Raw genomic sequence first — 22,423 nt, 5'->3', positions numbered from 1 at the left:
CCCAAGCGGGGATCGAACCCGCGCCCGAGCGCAACTTCAGACTGGCAGGCAAGCGCCTTAACCGACTGAGCCACGCTGGTGGCTTCATGGTCTATTATTAGGCATGACCTAACCTGTATACAAAATGAATAGTTTATTTGCTTCCTCAAATATCAGAAGCACATCAAATATAAATAAACAAAAATTATGCAAAAAAATATATATAAACAACAAAAAAAGGCCTGTGGTAGGGACTAGTATTTGGCCTGCAAACCACCTGCATCAACAACTACCCTCATTCAGCACGGCATGGAGTCCACAAAATTATGGAATAGGTCTACATCTGTGGCCACCTCCTTCCACGCATTTAGTACTCTGTCCCACAATTCGTCTGCTGTTCATACGGGTGGTTCTGCCCAATTAGAGTGTAGGATCCTTATCAACCTAGCCCACACATTTTCAACCGAATTCATATCAGGTGAATTTGGAGACCATTTGAGTAGATCGACATCAGGCCTCCTCATAAACCATCTTTGAATGCAATTGGCGGTGTGTACCGCGTGATTGTCCTGCTGGAATTTGCCAAAATGTGTTCATATACTTCTGCCATAAACCGACTGTGAATGCATTCTAGAGGCCCTGCTCCAGTGTATGACATCCACCCCCCAACACGCAACGCTCATGCAACCCGACCTGTGAAGTTGTCCCAAGTCTTATTGGTGGCCTTCCATATGATACACATGGGCAAGACCATAAGTGCTACTGGAGACAACTACCTCGTCGGAGAAAATGACATTTCTCCAGTCGAAGTCCTGTCGTATAGTAGCATAAGCTAGACGATACACGACATGATCCATTTTCAAATGCTCTTTCGTCCCAGTTCGACAAGACCTTATGCCACGCTCTCTACAATGTCTCCTCACGGTTAGTGGGGAGCTGGGAAAGTTGGACGCCATCTTCAATTCAAAGGCACTTCGAAAAGGATGGTTTTCAACTTCTCTGATTAAAATGGCATCCCTTGTAGAGATGCGCAGCCAACCAGGAATTGGATGATTCGAAATTTCATTGTTCTTAAGAAATAATTTTGCCCACCTCTTAGCAGTTGTCAAAGGGACTCCAATCTCTCTTGCTGGGCTTGATGCAGAGTAACCTACGTGAATGAGATCAATGAGTTGTTGATGCTGTTGCTAACTGTCTGCTCTATCTGCCAATCTAAAGAGTAATGACAAGACAGACTGTCAACGATGTCAATGCTCCCTGTGAAGAATATAGGTAAACAAAAAATACAGAAAGCTAAACTCCAATATGAACTTTTGCTTCCGACACTTCCACAAGAGGACTATATATATATATATATATATATATATATATATTATTAGTCCTCTTGTACTTCCATTCTACTTCATGTTGTTGTCTGCAGTCTGTTTCAAGCGTGGTTGTTCGTGATAGTGTATTTTTAATCCATTAAATCTTCACTAGAAAATAGTATCCAGTTATCAAAAATGTTTGAGGGCGAAGAAGATCCATCAAAGACTCCTCCACAGAAGAAGTTGAAATCCCAGGCCAAACATAATCAAATATATCTTAAGAAATGGGAAGATATGTTTTCATGGGTTAAGCCGGCATCAGACGAGAACTGGGCATTTTGTACCATGTGTAGAAAGTATTTTAGTATTTTGCATGGTGGACAGTGACTTGAGGCAACATGCACAATATGAGGGACATTAAATTAAGGAAAAATGTAATTCTGGATTTGGAAGTTCAAATAAACTTTCGGATTACTTTGTTAATTTAAGCAGTAAAGAAGAAATGACAGCATCACCGTGTGCGAACTTTGTTCAGTGTATCATGCAGTGAAACACAATTTAAGTTATTCCAGTCTGGACTGCGGAAACAAACTTGTGTCCCATACTTTCAGTGATTCCGCGATTGCTTCCAAGCTTTCATGTGGACGCACTAAATCGGAAATGATAATGAAGAATGTTCTTGCTCCTAAAGCTACGGTTTGGCTACGACGATCTTCGCTGAATGAACATCGCTGATGAATGAAATCGCCAGCGTTCATCATCAGAGAGTGGTTTCTTTATCGGTGAACTTCGTAGGTGGAGAGTAAATTGTTTTATGCAGTTGACCATGTCTGATAACGTTGTAATATAAGTTTTGCCTTGGAAAACAAGTTTGGATCTTTAAAGTAATTAATGTCATGTTTAGAAATAGATATACAGAGGGCTCTTTTAATTAATTGATATTAAGACATCTTGAAAATTACCCCACCAATTTTAAGGAATATTTCAGACTTCCTCCCGAACAATTTCATTTTGTTTTAAGTTAAGTTGAAAATGATATTGTAAAATTATCCACAAAATTTATTCACAAAACAATAAGCCCAGCTGAATTATAAGCAGCAACTTTAAGGTAAAAACCAATGATATAAACACTATTTTTAATTTTTACAATGTTATTTTTTTTTTCATTTAGGAGTATTTATTTAGGAGATAAAGTTACAAATAAAAAAAATGTGAGAAGGAGGTTGTTGCACTTCTCTTCTTTGCTCGGAATTCCACTTCACTTACTATTTCACACACAAACTTTTGCTTCAGTAGCTAAATCTGCCGCATTGTGTGTCTGTCCAATTATGAATCATTTTACTCAATTGTATTAACAGTTCTGGTTGTTGCAAAATATAGATTTGTTATTGTTTACGTTGGTTCTTCTTCTTGGCTCATGTCGAACAGGGATTTGTGTTTAATCAATTAACATCTCGTCTTCATTAGTGGGGAAATTGCAGAAAGATTTCGGTTTTACCGCCATTATGGTATGTATGATGTTTAAATCACATGTTATTAAATGATTTAATCCATCACCTACTGTAATTTTACAATTGGTTTCTCGGTGATGATCGCCAGGTTTTTGCCTCCAAGGCAAACACTGATGATGTTCGTCGAGCCCAGCAACGTTCGTTGACGTTCATCGCCGTAAAGAAACCATGCATATTCAAATCAATGGGACAGAATCCCAGTGAAGATCACCAGCGATCGTCGGCGAAGATTGCCGTAACCAAACCATAGCTTAAAAGTGTTAATGACTTTCTGTCTATTTTAAGATGTCCAGAAAAGACTTCAAAATTTTCTTTCATTGGCTACTGATGCATCGAACAGAAGCAATCGAAAAATGATTCCAGTTTGCATCCAGTACTTCGACCCTTTAAAGGGAGTGCAGAATAAACATCTAGATTTTGTTGAAAGTGCTGAGGAAACGTCTTTGGCAATTACTGTTTTGGTGCAGCACAGCTAAGGAAAGCACAACTTGGATGTGAATTATGTATCTTGTTATTGTGCAGATAATGCCAATTTAAACTTTGGAAAAACACATTCCGTATATTGGTTGCTGAGCAGTAAAAACCCAAATTTAGTGAAAGCTAATTGCTCTAATCATGTCATACATAACACAATTAAGTTTGCAATTGACAAATTAGATGTTGATGTTGAAAATATAATCTTAATGGTATATAATCACTTCTCTGTTTCTGCCAAAAGAAGAGAAGAGTTAAAAATCATTCTTTGAAATCATTTAGTGAATTTGGAGTGGACTGAGATTTTGAGGCATGTTACAACTAGGTGGCTCTCATTAACACCAGCTGACTGCTTCAGTACTGGGAAGCAATTAAAAGTTACTTCAATAGTATTCCAGACTGTCCAAAATTATTATCTAACATTTTCATGAAAGATGACCCAGAGGAAGCAGCATTGCCTGAAATCTACTTTAATTTCTTAAGTAATATTGGAAATCAGCTGGAAATGGTAACTAAAACACTGGAAAGGTGTGACTTAACTGTATTAGAGACTTACAAAGAAATTAAACTTCTCAATTCTACAATCCAGCAGAGGAGGAAAGACAAATTTTTTGGTAGCAAGGCAAAAGAATTCATTAATGAATTGTCTATGCCATCACAGAAAAAGGTTACTGAAGACCTGAACAGCTTTTATAGCAATATGCTTCAGTATCTGCAAAAAGATATGATGTGATAAATGACTATCCCTATGCATCCCTTGTAGCATTTTCTCTACAGGAAGAGATTGAGTTCAATGATTTTGAAAAAGCCATAGAAGTGTTTCAGCTCAGTGAAAATGTTTGTATTGATGACCTGTACGAGGAGTTCAGCAGCCATCGAGATTACCTCTGCAGCAGTGTGAACAAAGATGATGATTATGTAGCAAACTGGCTTACATTCTTTTCTTCAGTACCTGACCATGATGTATCAAATATTTCCAAGGTGGTGGGATTTTTATTTAGCATCCCTGGCTCAAATGCTTTTGTGGAGCAAATCTTTTCATTCATGAAAAGTAAATGGAGTGACACAAGAAACAGATGCTCAACAGATTTAATCAAGGCAGAACTCCTGGTGATAATGAACTATGAAAACAAATCCTGTTCAGAATGTTATAACTTTACAAAGTCCTCAAAGTTCAATTATTAAAAAGTGCTAAGAGTTTAGTGAAATACAATTAACAGAATCTGATTGTCGAGCCCTTGAAAGTTATAAACATGTAGTATTTAATGTTTGTATGTTCAACAAATGTGTGCTAGCTGCTAGGTAATATTTTGTGTTTGTTAGTTGTGAAAACTGTCGTTATAAACAAATGAGTCCTCCGTTTTTTTTTTTCTTTTCTTGAAAATCTGACAACCTTAGTATGGGTGCAGTTGTGCAAGAGAAAAACTTCGTCCCAATATCTATGCTGTTACTTGCTCTGACAATTTTATTTTTACCATCTGATTACGATGAATCTGAGATTATGAAGTGTAAATTAATGCCCAATAAGAGACAAGGACCTTGCCTTAAGTCTATAGTAATATCATTGTAAGATATGTGCATACATTTAAATCACAAGATTACAATATGAGACAAAAGAGAGGAAGAAGATTGTCTTCACATTTCTTCAAATGCCTATGACATAACAGTTAATGAGGAGATTACATCCTAAGATCCGTGCTCGTCCAAAGAAGCATTTAATATACACGAAGAAGTTCATTATGAAATGGGAAGTGAAAATTTTAGAAAATACTACATTGACGAAAATTCTGACAATAATAGTGATGGAAGCCACCGGCATGGCTCAGTCAGTTAAGGTGCTTGCCTGCCAGTCTGAAGTTGCGCTCGGGCGCGGGTTCGATCCCCGCTTGGGCTGATTACCTAGTTGGATTTTTTCCGAGGTTTTCCCCAACCGTAAGGTGAATGCAAGGTAATCTATGGCGAATCTTCGGCCTCATCTCGCCAAATATCATCTCGCTATCACCAATCTTATCGACGCTAAATAACCCAGTAGTTGATACAACGTCGTTAAATAACCAACTAAAATAAAAAAATAATAGTGATGAATGTTCATGATTCAAGAGAAAATTCCGAAAGTTACTGTGACATTGAGGAAAATTATAGTGAAGATAGAAACAGTGAAACTTGTATTAAAGCAACTTGGAGTTGTTCACTCTGTACATCAGCTATTTGTGAAGAGGGTCAACGTCTAAGATGCATTAGTGTTATCTGGAATGCAGTTCAGTTGTTTTTCGCGAGTTTTGCAATATCTAATACTTTCTACATTTTATAGAGATATTTGCGACAGGAATATTAATGATTTCTTCACTCTGATTATTAGTGAACTGTGGCTAGAACAAAAACTGCCTTCATTCTAGTGACAATATATGGGCAGTTTGACCCACAAGGTTTCAGTGCAAAGTATGTAACATATACAATAATGGATTTGAGTACAGGTAGGCTATTATAATAGATTTTGAAGTTCTTCAAAAAGGTATGGTGAAAGGGGAACTTGAAAAATAGACTTGCCAAATGCTGCTACACAATTTAGTTAAAAAATGAAAAGTTGCCCATAAAATTATTTCTTACTGCTAGACATTCAGCTTAGGGCTGGGGATGGAGCAGTTACTGTGACATCATTACTCGGTTGAACCAAGTACAGTACCGAGTACAAATTTGTGGCGGCAGATTTAAAATTTAGATAGATTGAGTCTATTTTAGAACGTACTTTGAAATTGAAACCAAGCGTGTTTTAAAAGCGTTGTAGTAAAGCGCTTTCGCTTTGCCAATTGACGAGAAAAAAGTGCTTTTCTTCATTGCAAAATGGTGGTTGCAAATTTCATTTGCGTAATTACAACTATTTGCGGAGTTATTTTGTATGAAAGGCCTATTTAACTTACAGTGTTGTTATATATGACAGACGAAATAAAATTGATAAAATAATTTATAATACTAACAGCTAATAAATTATCATGTGATGTAAACGTTAAACGCCGCAGCTAATTAAAAAAGAAGATAGAAAGACACGAACTCCATGATGCACTGCATAAAACACTTAAAATAACACAGAGAATTATTTACTATTTTGGAAAGTGGATGAAATAATCAATAAAACGTGGAATCTTAAACGGAAGAACATAATGTTTATTTATTTTATAACATTACTAGCCTTCAATACAACCATGTTCTCTTTAGTGAAGACTAATATTATTGATAAATTAAAGTAATTACGTAACATAATTCGTAGAATAAATAGAAATAAAATTATGACTGATGAGGTAACACAAATCCAATAAACACAAATAGAAGAAAAATATAATGCACTTCTTTTTTTAACATATTTTAATATTAATCAAACACTCTAATATGATGATGATAATAATAATAATAATAATGATAATAATAATAATAATAATATTATTATTATTATTATTATATTATAATATAATAATATTATTACTATTATTATTATTATTATTATTATTATTATTATTATTATTATTAGTATGTATAGTAATATGTTCAGACTGTCAATGTTCATTAGGTCCACTTGACAGGTCATATAATAGGATGAACTCCTTTTCAGTACTAGAGGCCTTTCAGCCCGCCTTGGGGATAAGGAAATAATTTGTCCTGCAGCAGAAAATATTTAAATACAACACTACCAAACGTTGTTGTCTGCTAGAATTAAGTAAAACACGCGAACTCTGTTTGAATGTTTGAACTGACCGGTAACGGCTACGGTTAACCGAGTAACTTCGGTGCTCCGCTGCCAAGCACATAAACTGATAGAACCGAGTAACTCAACAGTTCTACTCGCTCCGTCCCCAGCTCTAATTCAGGTATTCCAATCCTTATAGAAAATGAGTATCCAAATATGGACCATGAATTTGATGTGTGGCATTTATCCAAAAGTCTTGGTAAACAACTCAAAGGGTTACAGTTCAAATATTCACAAACATTTGAATGGAAACAGTATAATGAATCATTTATGGTGGTCAGCATCAGCAGAGACATGCCAAGAAAACAGTGAAGTTCGAATAAACGCACACATGAAAAGCTTTCTGAAAATGAAACTAGAAAAAAAGAAGTAGTTAAAGGCAAGTTCTGACTCATATGAAGCTCTGAAAAAAGTTGTAATTAATCCTAGTTTTTTTTTTTTTTTTTTAATTTTGAGCATGTAAGTCATTCATATTGGGAAAGTATAGTCTTACCACAGTCCTCGCCTGAAATACATGCCTAAAAGAATTCATTTTCCATATAAAGATATGATTCTACAGTTATGGATCATAATCCTAATACATGGAAGAACAAAATTGATGAGGTATGGCAATTTACCTCTTCCATATCATGGAAACTTAACAATTATTCAATTATCTACAAGGGAAAGTCAATTGGTCTACATTAAGAAACATTAATCTTTCTTGAAGCCTGTAGACCTCACAATTTCACGAAACATTGCTCCAGTGCCTAAGCCACCTGCAGGTGAATTGAGTTACAGAAAGGTCACCTGATTCCAACACAACATAGATAAGGGGTAGACATGTTTAATACATTAAAAAAAATTGTCAGACGCAGATACAGAAGTTCGTGCAAATTATTTTATTATTGGTTTAAAGAAGAAAATAGCCTTTATTTAAGAGAAACACACTTCATATTATTAAATGAATTATATAAGGTTTGCATGCAAAGTAGAGACTACTGATGTAATTAATGAAATTAATTGTATTGGCATTCTTGTTAACAATGGTTATAGACAAGAAAACACATGCCTCTGTTCTGTATCTTAACTTGTAATATCACTATGTCCACAGAAAAAGAGGACGAAAGCCCACGCAATTACCACAAGGCTCAGGAAATCTTTCTCTTATTTTAGATACAATAGAAGAAGGGATCACAAATTTATTGTTACCCCCAATAGAAATCCTAGGATTAATCCAAGAAGTGAATTGTTTGTATGCAATATACCACCATAATATTACTTGGTTCTTTGGATGGAATACTCGGTTTCTTGGATGTACTCGTCAGATTTACTGCTAAATTATGTCTATTAATATTTAACACATCAATATCTAAAATTACTTCAGGAAATACGGGATTCTATACAACACAACAGTAACTGTTTCTCACTCTGCACAGTTTCACTCTGAATCAGATGACATGATATTACAATTTCCCTAATTTCACCAATCAAGTGTATATTTTCTTCCTTCAAAATTAATATCCAGTGTTGGTTCATCATTAACACATATATTGTTCTCAGTCTTTTCATGTTCAGGTTCGACGAATTGGTAAGGTTTGATACATGAAGCCTTTGAACTGGCATATTAAATACTATGACTCAAACACATTGGTGAACTGTTCAGTCAGTGCCTGGCCTGGCTAACTGACGTCACCTGGAAAGATTAAATTGCTGTTAACTTAAGTCCAAATTGTCGCAGAGAGATACAGATCTTGTATTTATCTGCCTCTTTGTAACATCACGTTTGAGAGAGGGGGGGGGGCTGGAGGGGAAGGGGGGAGAGATATATTAATGCTCTGACGCACACGACTTAAGATAAGCCATTTGAAATTTACCAGTTCCTCACCAGCAGAGATATAATACAAGTTTGCACTATTCAGTCTGAAATAAGCTAACCTCAGTAATCCAGCATTCAATAAATATTCGATATCTGTATTGTGTTCTCTTTTAAAGATGCATTATACCCAAACCATTGTAACTATTCATTTGACAGTTGTTATTTGTGTTGGCACACCTTCCCAAGTGCTATGCAGTAGCCTTCTAAGCCAATCAGAGATAGCAGTTTCTGTCAGCTGCTGCTGCTACTACATAAAGCATAGCTGTCTTTTCGATTTGCTACATGCTGTGTTACATGGTGTTACTACCATGCGCATAATTGCGTGTGTTAGTGTTCTAAATAATTGGTAGCTCTCTTTTGAAATGTCGCAAAAACTACGTCGTTTGAAGAATAACTCATGGAGTGAGAATCCTTTGCATAAAAGAGTAGCATTAAAGAGTCATGTGTCTGTATTGGTGCAAAGGCCACGTCAACTATTGTGTAGTGGTCATTGTGGCATTGTTGCATCTCTCGCTACTAACATTGCACAGAACTGTCAGATATATAAATTATAATGGCTTGAGTATAGTTTCGTAGCTGTTCGAACAGACAGTGCTCTCACTCCAGTTTGCTGTGCAACAGGCTTCAATGATTTTTATGGTGAAAGTACAAAACATGCAAGAATTTAATCAGTTTTTTTTTTTTTTTTACTGTGAGAACACTTCCTTTATGTTGCTGTCTGTGAAACTGTTTTACGCTCGTTTTTCACGATGTTGTGGATTATTGTTCTGTGTGGTATTCATAATCCGGATATTTAAAGACAAATTTCCTCTGCACCCTTCCAAACGAATTTTGTTATAGTATATGCAGATATTCTATTCAATGCTATATCTAGGCATTTGTATGAATAATACTAATTGTAACAAAAGATTGGGCCGGTCGTGGTGGGTTCCGCCAAGTTGGTGACCGGGGGATGCAATGGTGGCTCTCATGCTTTTCTTTTCGGATATTAATCGCCTTATCACCTCCCAGCCCTTTTCATTCTCTCATCTTTTTCATTGCTGTATTTCTCCTCACCAGCCACCATTGCATGCGGAACGCCCACCACATCATCACAGCCATTTTCACCTCTCCATCCCCGCTGTTTGTTTTGCCACGTCCACCACAATGACGGGATTGATTTGTTATGGATGCCTTGCTAGGTTACATTCTCCTTCCTCTTCTAGTTTTTTATATACATTATTAGGTTAAGTATCTTAGGCTTACAACTCCCGTCTCACCAGCGGGGATCTTTCCTATCTCCGTGGTCCTGTTCCACGGTTTCGAGCGCGACTTCCAACTTGTGCAGCCCGACAGGGCGCCCAGCAACGAAGCAATAGTGGATCCTTCATACTGCCCCTATATGCAAGTTTAGGTGCTGAGTCCGGACCAGATGTCAAGTACACTCACGTAGAGCCCCTATGGGGGCCCGGGGCGATTTAAACGTCCTGGTGACTGACTCTGCTCGCCGGGGCGAATATATTGCCCCGACGTGTTACCGCTGACTTATGGGTGTCGCAGTGTAATCAACCACAAGTCCCCTGAAGCTGCGTGCGGTCTCGGATTGCTCCAGCTTTGGGAGGTGGGTCAGAGTTAGCCGAGTGGTCCGGCACTTGTATTCAGTGTAGAGTGGGGAGCCACGGCGGTTATTCCCGTGGTAGGGGCATAAAGCTGCGACACGCCTCTGGTGCAGAACTTGCCATTAGGTATGTAATGTCCAGTTTGAAGGGTAACTTGCGTGAAGTGGGTTGCTTGGGATCGGGCTGTGGGGGGGTCCTCACAGCCGGCACAGACCGCGAAGAATATCTTGGTGTCTTTTTCTTTCGCCCCCCTGGTGGCAGGCTGACGCCGACGGTTCTGTAGGGAGGGCCAGTTCAAAATGTCCTCGCGCTCTCCTCCTCCCTCTTCATTACCGAAGAAACAAAAAGTACAATTAGATGACAACATGGATTTGGACCTGGACAAAATTAAAGTAAAAATGTCGCCTCCGAGATTTGTGAGTCTAAATATCGACGGGAATGAAAAGACAATGAAAGATATCAGTCCCTTCTATATCAAACGCGCTCTCGACACGATGGTCGGTAAGGTTAGAAATGCTACTCGCCTTCGAAATGGAAGTCTTCTGGTTGAAACTTTAAGTCCAAAGCAAAGTGAGACCCTTCTGAAAGCGAAGTTACTTGGTTCTTATCCCATTAAAGTTGAGCGGCTCTCCTCTCTCAACACCACGAGCTTCTACTACGAGATCTTTAGAAGGCCTGTCCTATGAAGAAATCCAACTGGAGCTGGCGGAGCAGTCTGTTTCCAAGGCCTACCGTCTTTTAGGTAAGCGGGACGGACAGACTGTTCCACTTCGGACCATATTCTTGACCTTCGAAGTCCCATCTCTCCCGGAGTTCATTCTCATAGGCTACGAGCGTGTCCCTGTTCGTGCATATGTACAGAATCCTATGCGGTGCTTCCGGTGCCAGCGATTCAGTCATACACAACAGAGATGTACAAATAACATCGTGTGTGCAAAGTGCGGTGAGGGCGATCATGGGGATTCCCCGTGTCCTCACAGTGAGCACTATATAAATTGCAATGGGGACCATGCTTCTAGTTCTAAAGAATGTCCGAGATACATAGAAGAGAAGGATATCCAAGAACTTCGTGTCAAAGATAACATAACATTTTTCGAAGCATGTAAGCGGTACTATGACGACCAGAAGAAAAAGACGACCACAACATATGCGTCAATAGTCCATAAAGGTCATAAGGGATGTGATGCCTCTACGCAAACGCCACCTCTGGACGACACCTGTCAGAGAGTAGAGACATCTACTCAAACTTATGTCGATGCTGCAACTCAAACAGCAGAGCCTGCTGATGATAGCTGTGGGCTTACTATCAGACCATACAGTCCAAAGACCTGTGTGTCAATGACTAAAACTACCGGTTTCACGGCGGAGAGAAAACCACGTCGTCGAAGTCCCCGATCAGCTGAGACGCCCTGCTCTCGCTCCAGGTCGGGAGAACGAAGGTCAGAAAGTGAATCCCCACAGCAGCGAAATAAGCAATCAAGACAACGCAGCTCTGGTGATAAGACAAAGAGAAAATCTCCTGTGAAACCACCACCATGACCTAAAGATTTTTTATGCGTAATGACATAATTCAGTGGAATGTGAACGGAGTTCGCAGCCGATATGCAGAATTACAGCAGCTAATCTATGATGAAGAACCCGCTATTCTATGTCTCCAAGAGATACACCTTCGGCCTGAACATTCCCTACCCATTCGTGGTTACAGTGTTCACCGGCACGATCATCTGGCTGGTGTCAGGGCCAATGGAGGATGTGCTGTCTTGGTGAAAAATAGTATCATGTCCTCTGAAATTAACATTCAAAGCATCATTCAGAATATAGTAATCCGAATACACCTGCCTACCATAGAATTTACAATAGCTTACATATATATACCACCCGACTTTGAATTAACGATACGTGAATTACAGTTTTTTGTAGATCAGCTCCCCGCTCCATTTCTCTTGGTGGGAGATTTCAATGCCTACCATCACCGCTGGGGTTCAATGAATGACAATGACAGAGGACATGTAATAGTGGAGATTTGTACTCGCTTGAATCTCATTACTCTTAATACAGGAGCAGCCACACATCTATCTCTCGCCCACGGCACCTACTCCATAATAGATCTCTCCATTTGTAGCCCAGTTCTGTCGGTGCACATGGAGTGGTCAGTCATCGATGATCTCCATGGAAATGACCATTTTCCTATCCGACTTCGTCTCTCTGTATCATGTCCCACGGAGTCGCGCTGGCCTAACTGGGTTATAAAAAAAGGCGGATTGGATTGGATTTGCCGAGTCACTTTCGTTTAATAACAATGAAAATGACGATGTCGACTTAATCGTGGAACACTTCTGTACAAACATCATATGGGCAGCAGAACTACATGTTCCTCGTTCCTCATCAACACCAAGACGTGTCCCTGTACCTTGGTGGACAGAGGCATGTAGAGACTCTATCCTGGCCCGTAAACGAGCTCTACGACTCTTCCAAAGCATCCAACGGAAGAGAACTTTATCCAATTCAAATGCTTCCGTGCCAAAGCTCGCCGCACCATCTGCGAAGCTAAGAAGGTGTCCTGGACGAAATATGTCTCCTCACTGAAAAAGAATGTCCCAGCCACAACCGTATGAGGAAAAGTCCATAGGATAATGGGGAGATGTAATTCTGCTATTCCGGGTCTAGTACATAATGGCAATATGATAACCAATCATTTGGATATGGCTGAGCTCCTTGTTACGTCATTCGCACATATCAGTAGCTCAGTCCATTATGAGCCTAGATTTTTAAGAATTAAAGAGGCTGCAGAACGAAATGCCATCTCTTTTATATCTGATAACACAGAAAACTATAACACTCTGTTCACATTACAGGAATTACAGTTAGCACTAGACAAATCCCCTGACACATCTCCTGGCCCAGATAATATTCATAATCAAATGCTCCGAAATTTACCACCAGCTGGGAAGATATATCTTCTCTCTTTATATAATAGAATCTGGACAGAAAAATCCTTTCCATGTCAATGGCGTAAAGCCATTGTAGTTCCTGTGCAGAAACCAGGAAAGGACCCATCCTTACCTAATAGTTACAGGCCTATCTGTCTCACCAGCTGCATGTGTGAAGTTATGGAGAGAATGGTTAGTAATCGCCTAATGTGTTTCCTGGAATCAGAAAACCTTTTGTCTAAGATCCAGTGTGGTTTTTGTAAGCGCCGATCAACCGCAGATCACCTCGTTCGGCTGGAAGGAGCCATTAGAGACGCCTTCCTCAAGAAGGAGCACTTGGTAGCAATCTTCTTTGACCTTGAGAAAGCTTACGACACAACATGGCGTTATGGGATTCTACGGACCATTCACAACTGGGGTCTAAGGGGAAGTCTTCCGACTTTTCTTGCTAATTTCTTGGCAGAGAGGTATTTCCGAGTACGAATAGGTACCACACTTTCCAGTGAACATTTACAGGAAAATGGCGTTCCGCAGGGGTCTGTACTGAGTGTTCTCCATTGCGATTAATGGTATAGCTGCTAACATAAGTCTTCACGTAACACCTCTTCTCTATGTTGACGACTTTAGTTTGTATTACAGCTCACGCTATCTCCCATCCATTGGGAGACAACTACAGCTGGCCATCAACACTTTATCTGAATGGGCCATATGCAATGGGTTCAAATTCTCTACTGCAAAGACGCAATGCATCCACTTTGTTCACTCCCGTGGACTTCACCCACACCCAGAGTTACGTCTCAACAGAGTAGAGTTACACTATACAGACACTGCAAAATTTCTGGGCTTAATATTTGATTCTAAATTAAGTTGGGAGGCACACATACGGGATCTAAGGCAGCGCTGTGAAAAATCTTTGAATATCTTACGCATTCTGTCAGGGGTACATTGGGGTGCAGACCGCAAAACTCTTTTACGTATCTATCGTGCTGTTGTACGCTCAAAATTTGATTATGGTTGTTTTATCTATGGCTCGGCAAATAGTCGAAATTGAAAATGTTAGATCCCATCCATCACCAGGGTCTAAGGCTTGCAACAGGGGCCTTCGGAACGAGTTGGATAGAGAGCCTCTACTGCGAGTCTGGGGAACCATCACTGTATCGAAGACGTAATATTTTGTTGTGTTCCTATGGGGTGAAGCTCCGAGCCCAACCTGAGCACAACACATACAAACATTTTCATTCCTTCACTCTAGATTTCCGATACAGACAGGATCCACGGCGACCTTGTCCAGCTGGCGTCCGTTTCTGGGAGGGACTCTCAGAGCTGGACATTAGGCTGCCGAATATAAAGGTAATAGAATACTCGCCTACACCACCATGGATTATGAATCGTCGAAAATTCGACTTAAGTTTGTGCCAGTCCCCTAAGAATTCTACACCCAATTTTATTTATAGACAACGCTTTTACGAAATTTTATCTCAATTTCCTTATGATAGTATAATTTATACTGACGGATCCCGGGTACATGATTGTGTGGGTTGCTCCTTCGTCTTAGACGGACAGGTTTATAAATATAAACTAAGCTTGTATACCAGCGTTTTTACTACCGAACTCTATGCTATTTACAAGCTTTGTTATTTTTAATTCGACAACCTCAGGGCAGATTTCTTATCTGCTCCGATTCTTTGAGTGCTGTCCAGTCTCTGCAATCATATTATTGCGACGATGCTCTCATTGTCCAAACCCAGGTTCTCTTTCACTCACTCCTATCGTCGGGCTCCGATGTTGGAGTGGTGTGGGTCCCAGGCCATGTTGGAATTCCTGGTAATGAGACAGCAGATGCTGGAGCCAGAGACGCTGCTCTTAATGGCACACTGGTATACTGGCGAGAGAGGTGGCAAGATGTAGTGACTTACATAAGGAATAGTATTTGGAGAGATTGGGAAGAAAAATGGTCTGCACAAGCGTGTAACAAACTACGACCAATTAAAAATACAATTCGAGAATGGGATTCGTCATCCAGAGCGTCACGGCAAGATGAAGTTATACTTACTCGCTTGAGGATTGGTCACTGTCGTTTGACACATGGTCACTTATTGTCTGGCGAACCTCCACCGGAATGTGACACTTGCCATGCCCTTCTTACGGTAGAACATTTTTTACTCCACTGTCGCAAATATGATTTGCCTCGATGTCAGTATGCAATACGTCCAACGTTACGCGACGCTCTTGGCAATGATTTTAATTGTGTCAACGCAGTGTTAAGGTATTTACGTAGCACAGAACTCGACAAGGTCATCTAAGTTTTAATGTGCTTCTAGCCAATTGTTATTTCCTCTCCAGACCCTTTACATCTGGAGATTATTTTAGTTACCTATCTTTTAATTACATTTTATTAATCGGACCTTATACATCCGATTTTTGCTGATTGTTGTTATATAACACTGTCACATATTTCTTGTAGCAATGTTTGTTTTATATTTTATGATTTTCTCACATTATCTTGGGACTACTACGTGTTCGTTCTAATGTTATTTTATATCAGGAGTCACCTTGTTCGTCCAATATTAGTGTGTTTTAATGTGTCAACGTTTTTAATCAGTGTGAATTTTAGTTATACAATAATTTAATTTCACCACACAACAAGAAAAAAAAAAACTTTAGGCATGGGTGCAAATAGCCATAGATGCTGACGCGCCCTTCAAATTTCACTATCATCATCAAAAGATTGGGCATTACTACTTCACACAAGTCTTGATTAGAATTTTTTCTCACGAAACATTCACTAATTAATGTGTAATGTACCGATGAAGGAAGGGATGATGCAGGGGTCTAGGTCACAGAAATAGTGCTACTGATCTGTCATGCAGGCACTAGTTACAGTATAGATGTTCTTGTTGTGATGGTGGTGACGATGGCAGCATATGTGGTGTTCTCATGTTGCCACATTGAAAACTAAAAATTAGTGTGGCCCAGCTGCTAATGCATTTGTCTATTAATCAACAACGGCATTTAGGTGAGAGTTCTATCCCAGTTTAGAATGATTACATGGTTGAGTTTTTCAAGCTGCAATGAAAATGCTGGGTAATGCCATTGCAAGTCCTCAGATTCATCTATCAATATAACATCTCGCAATCACCAATTTCATTGATGCTAGATAACCTAGTAATTGTTGTAGCATCATTCAATAAGTGATTAAAATAAACTTATTGTCAAAAGTCTTTCAAGTAATAAGTAGAATCCCTGGAAGTGGTTTTACTTTTATGAAAATTCGTTTTAAAATTCCAAGATTTCAGTGTTAATTGTGTGTGCGTGTGTGTGTGGGGTGGATGCACGTGTGAATGTTTTTTCTTCATTTCTTGCACATGTTCCATTACAAAATATGTAATACTACAACTTTTGGTTTTCTTTTATAACTCTTGTGCTAATCTGTATCAGTAATAATGATGCCTCATTTTTGTACCTAATTTTTAATTACCATGTCTGAAAAATTTATGCTAGTATTATATAACCATAAACTAATAACATTATTTACACTGTGTGCAGTATGTATGGTATTTCAAAAGTCAGTTCAAACATTAAACTGCTATAAATATTATAATATTTGAGATAGCGAAAAACAAAACAACGGGGTTTACAAAACATTGGGAAGATGTCCGCTTTTCTCTAGTTCAACGTAAGCATTCTGTCTGCAACACCATGCACAGCATTTTGCAGATAATGTCTTGGAATATTGGCAATTTCTTGCGAGATGGCATCTTTCAGTTGCAGTAGGGTTGTTAGATGTGTCAGGAAAATTCGTTCTTTAAGGTAACCCCACAACCAAAAGTCGGCTGGACTGAAATCTGGAGATAGCAGAGGCCACAGTGTTGGACAGTGCCTAATGATGACTTTGATCGGAAAACGAACCTCAGTTACGCGTGTTAACTCCACCATTTATTTTTAGTAGGTTATTTTACGACACTTTATCAACATCTTAAGTTATGTAGCGTCTGAATGAGATGAAGGTGATAATGCCGGTGAAATGAGTCCAAGGTCCAGCAATGAAAGTTACCAAGCATTTGCTCATATTTGGTTGAGGAAAAACCTCGGAAAAACCCTCAATCAGGTAACTTGTCCCAACCGAGAATCGAACCCGGGCCACCTGGTTTCCCGGCCAGACGCACTAACCGTTACTCTACAGGTGTGGATAATAATGGAATAAGACAGACTGTTACAGTAAACAGGAAGCACTACTACAGCATGTTACAGAACTTCATCATCCCTAGACTGAGGAATCATGATATGGAAAACATTATCTTCATGCAAGATGGCGCTCCACCCCACATCTTTATCCCTTCAGAACAATTAATTACGCAGCTGTTTGGCGATCGTGTTATCAGTAGGCACTTTCCAACAATATGACTGACTGACTACTCAGCACTACAGCCCTGTGTGAGCCTTGGCCTCCTTCACAATCAGTCCCCATTCTCTTCTATTTCCAATCTTTTTTCTTCATCTCTTCACGTTCATTATTTTCAGATCTTCCATCACATCATCCATCCATCGTATTCTAGGTCTTCCTCTCTTCCTTGTTGAATAACATCTTGCTTTAAACACTTTTAGAGGTATTATATTCTCATCCATTCGTTCTAGGTGACCTAGTCATTGCAGCCTTAGTGATTTTATAAATCTTACAATATCTTCTCCTTTAATAAGTTGGTTGATTTCCTCATTATATCGAATTCTCCACATGCCATTATCCAAAACAGATCCATAAATTCTTCTCATTCAAATTCTCGTTCAAATTTCCTTAAAGAATCTTGGTCTGATTTTATCAGTGTCCAAGTTTCTGTGCCATATGTAACAATTGGCCTTATTAATGTTTTATATATGTATATTTTATCTGTCCTGGTTAATATTTTACTTTTTAGCAATTTCAGATTTGCAAAATATGCTTTATTCCCTGCTTGAATACGGCCTTTTATTGTGGCACTCATTTTGATTTCATTATCCATTATATTCCCCAGATAGCAGAATTTTGCTACTCCCTTAAATACTTTCTGTTCAATCTGCAAATCACACAGTGTTCTTTTTTCTTCTGAGGCTGATACTATCATATATTTTGTCTTTTCTATATTATTTTATACTTAGTCCTGGCTACAATGGCTATATCATCAGCATATGCACAAATCTGGCTCATCTTATTGAAAACATTACCTCTTTGATTTATATCTTTTATAACATGGTGGAGGGCCAGTATGAATAACGTGGTAGACAAACATATCTCTGTTTCACACCTCTGTTGAACTGAAAACTATCACTTATTTTGGAATGTAAGCTTTCACAGCCAGCGTCATAGGGCTCGATGTTATCCGGGCTAAAGGGCTGTGATCTGTTGGCGCTGTTGCTGCCATTTGTTTCATCTGCTGGTGTGGCACGCAGGAACGCAAAGATCTCCTTAGCGTGCTGGGAATGACTGGCAATGTGGCTGGTTGTCTAGCAGTATTTAAGATCGGGATGGATCATGGCTTGCCGTTGTTGTGGTCCGCACTAGTGGTTGACGTGTTGTGATGAACTACCGTCGTGTTCGGCTGTTGTATGAACGGTTTAATGCGTGTGTTTCTCAGGGCTGGGTATCGTGCTTGATTGACTTTAAGGCCGTCTTCCTTCCGATTGAAGTTGTTCTTGTGTTTGTAGATTTCAATAGCCTCTCAATGTAATCTGTTATAGAAGTATGGCATCCCGCTTAGGATGTCAGTGTCCTCGAACCTGACTCAGACTGGGTGGTGTATGCATTCTAGGTTTCAAGGCTCTTTTTGATCTCTCTTGCAGAATAGCCTTGAAACCTAGAATGCATACACCACCCAGTCCAAGTCTGGACCCCGCCAAGAGAGGCACCGTATTCCTGCCATACTTTAAACAGGTTACAGATCACATCAGCAAGGTATTAAAGCAACACGACATAGAGACAGTCTTCCTTCCAACGAAACAGATCCGCAATTGGTTACGTTCGGCTCAGGACAAAAGTGACCGATTATCGACTACTGGAGCTTCTGTGGCTCAGTATACATAGAGACGACTCAACGTAGTTTCAAGACCCGGATTACTGAACATATAAGAAATGTCGCCTAGGCCACATAGCCGAACACGTGTATAGAGAGGGGGAACACAACATCAAGTTCGAGGACACTGACATCCTAAGCGGGACGCCACACTTCTATGCCAGATTACATCGAGAGGCTATTTGAAATCTACAAACACAAGAACAACTTCAATCAGAAGGAAGAAGGCCTCAAAGTCAATCAAGCATGGTACCCAGCCCCGAGAAACACACGCATTAAACTGTTCATACAACAGCCGAACACGACAGTAGCTCATCAGAACATGTGAACCACCAGTGCGGACCGTGGCGACAACTGCGAGCCGCGATCCATCCCGACCTTAAATACCGCTAGACAACCAGCCACAGTACCAGTTGTTCCCAGCATGCTAAGGAGATCTTTCCGCTCCCGCGTGCCACACCACTGACGATGTCTACCGCAGCAGCAGGCAAAACATATTGTAGCAACAGTTCCAAAAGACCACTGCCCTTTAGCCTGGATAACATCGCTCTTTATCACTTATTTTATTATCAATTTTTACTGTAACTTTTGTGTTTGTTATAATCATCCTTATCAGTCTAACTAATTTGTGTGGAATTCCCATTATATACATAGTTTCATATAACTTCTTCCTATTAATACTATCAAATGCCTGTCGGAAATCGATAAACAATAAATGTAAATCCAAACCCATATTCATAATGCTTTTCCAGTATTTGTCTTATGGTAAAGAGCTGATCAGTAGTTCCCCTACTGGGCCGAAATTCACACTGATATTCAACTGAAATCTGTCATCTCGCAAGAAATTGCCAATATTCCAAGACATTATCTGCAAAATGCTGTGCATGGTGTTGCAGACAGAATGCTGTACATTGAACAAGAGAACAGCGGACATCTTCCCATGTTTTGTAAACCCCGTTGTTTGCCCAACACTGTGATGTTTTTTGTTTTTTCCCTATCTCAAATATTATAATATTTATAGCGGTTTAATGTTTGAACTGACTTTTGAAATACCCTATATTTTGGTTCACCACACACTGATACGCTATAGCCTATTTCACTATTGTAATCCCATTCGTATAGATTTATTTCTATAAATACATATCAGTAAATATTGTTCTTAAATATTATACACCCCATACAGATACTTAAATTCACATCACTATCACAGTCAGCTAGCATGTGTTTGAAAGCTACATTATGCTATTATGCTAATACTAAAGTATAGTAATTCACAAACTACACTCTCGTAGCAGCACTGTACACATACCCACACAAAGTAAACGTTTTGACAGTGAGAAATGCTGATATCTACAGGTTAAAATACAGACTATTAAATTTCCTACTTCGAGATATAGCACATGAACGGTAGGCATCGATGCACCTAATATCTGTAGGATAGATTCACTGTTCACTTAATGCTTTCTACTCTTGACGAGTCATAAGCGGCCAGTGAAAGACAATTTTGTCCCGCGCATGCATGTAATTCCTGTAACCTCCTTGAAAAGAGATATTATACATCCCCACTACGTCAGTACGGTATTAAATAACAAAACTAGTCGTGCATTAATAGAAACAAGGTGTTCACGTGCTCTTGTGCTCTTATTGTTGCACCGCCACTTAATATACCTTACCATTTATACCAGTTCACTTCTATAGCCAATTTGTTATTCAGTTCGCTATTTGCCATAACAACTTATTTCCACCATTGAATAGTTCCTCTATTCACACCTTCGTTACTCTGATGCCTTGATATTAATCTAATTCAGTACCACTAGGCAGTTCCTGCTACTGTTTTCTTGATCTTTTACTAGTTCACTAATATTGGTTACTTGTTACTCTAAAAATACTATTCACTAGTCTTTTTTTACCTTAGTCAAACAGTTTGTTATCAGTACTGATCTCTACCTCTTTCACTGACCACTCCTTCATAGCTTGAACATTCTTCACTCGCTTTCCTTATCGCTATCAAATCTCGTCTCCCCCACCAAGTTTTTCGCCACTTTTCGTTATCCCCAAGGACTCACTTAACATTCGATTTAATTCCTCGAAAAATTTTTTACAACCATGCTTCTAAAATCTTGAATATTCCCAACAGACACTGGATTTGAGTCTTCTAAATTACCTCTTTCAATCCTACCCTTATTACTATCACTTTCTCCCCCATTTTCACTTTCCGACTCTTGGATTAGCTTTTTCCCATCACTCGTCTTCTTTCCTTTTCCATTGCTCCTTGTGCTGTTCATCCTCATATTCAAGTGCTTTCTTAGCAGACTTCATTCCTCTTACTCTGCAGTTTAATGTTGCTTTCTTCTCTACATCAAGTCACCATGTTTATACTTCCTCGTTCATCATGTGGATTCTTAACCTCATTACTATCTCCTGTTGCCTTGTGGTGACCTTCAACTATGTTTTTTCCACCATTCCTATTCTTTCTCTTGATTTAAGTTGTTATTCTCGACTGTAGACTGACTTACTATTTCTTCCCTCAGCAAAACTGACCTCTTCTCCATTGGAATCTGTTCATTGTTCACATTCGTTCTTCTCATCGGTGTCTGTAATCCAAATTCAGGGTGCTCTTTGTACTTTAAGCAAAACTCCAGATCATAAAATGTATCATTTACTTTCAGCTTATCATTGTACATTTTAGCAAAATGTCCTTTAGACCTTGCTACTTTCATACAAGGTTAATAGCCGCTTTCTTCTACTTCTGACTTCAGCTGGCATATCTACTTTTCTTCTCACTCCTGAACTACCGGTACTAATCTTCCTTCATTCATTCAAAATAACTTACCTCATTTTTATATTTTTAAAGCTCACAAGGTAGCCCTATTGGAGCCATTTCCTAATCCATATGAATGGTCAACATCATCTTCTCTCAACTCCAGATTAAAGATCATTCTACATGTTGTTTACTGTCTCCAAGGTTTCCATCTCTTATTCG

At 39.1% G+C, this 22,423-nt stretch overlaps 1 protein-coding gene across 17 annotated transcripts in view; it reads left to right on the top strand.

The window, feature by feature from the left end:
* Window positions 1–22,423, top strand: part of Vinc (vinculin) — a 299,829-nt gene that overhangs the window by 143,407 nt on the left and 133,999 nt on the right. The window lies entirely within an intron of this gene.

The sequence above is a fragment of the Periplaneta americana genome, chromosome 10 (genome assembly GCF_040183065.1).
Source record: "Periplaneta americana isolate PAMFEO1 chromosome 10, P.americana_PAMFEO1_priV1, whole genome shotgun sequence".
In the NCBI taxonomy this organism is placed as follows: domain Eukaryota; kingdom Metazoa; phylum Arthropoda; class Insecta; order Blattodea; family Blattidae; genus Periplaneta; species Periplaneta americana.
Note: the sequence above shows the minus strand (reverse complement) of the source record. Positions and strands in the feature narration are given on the sequence as shown.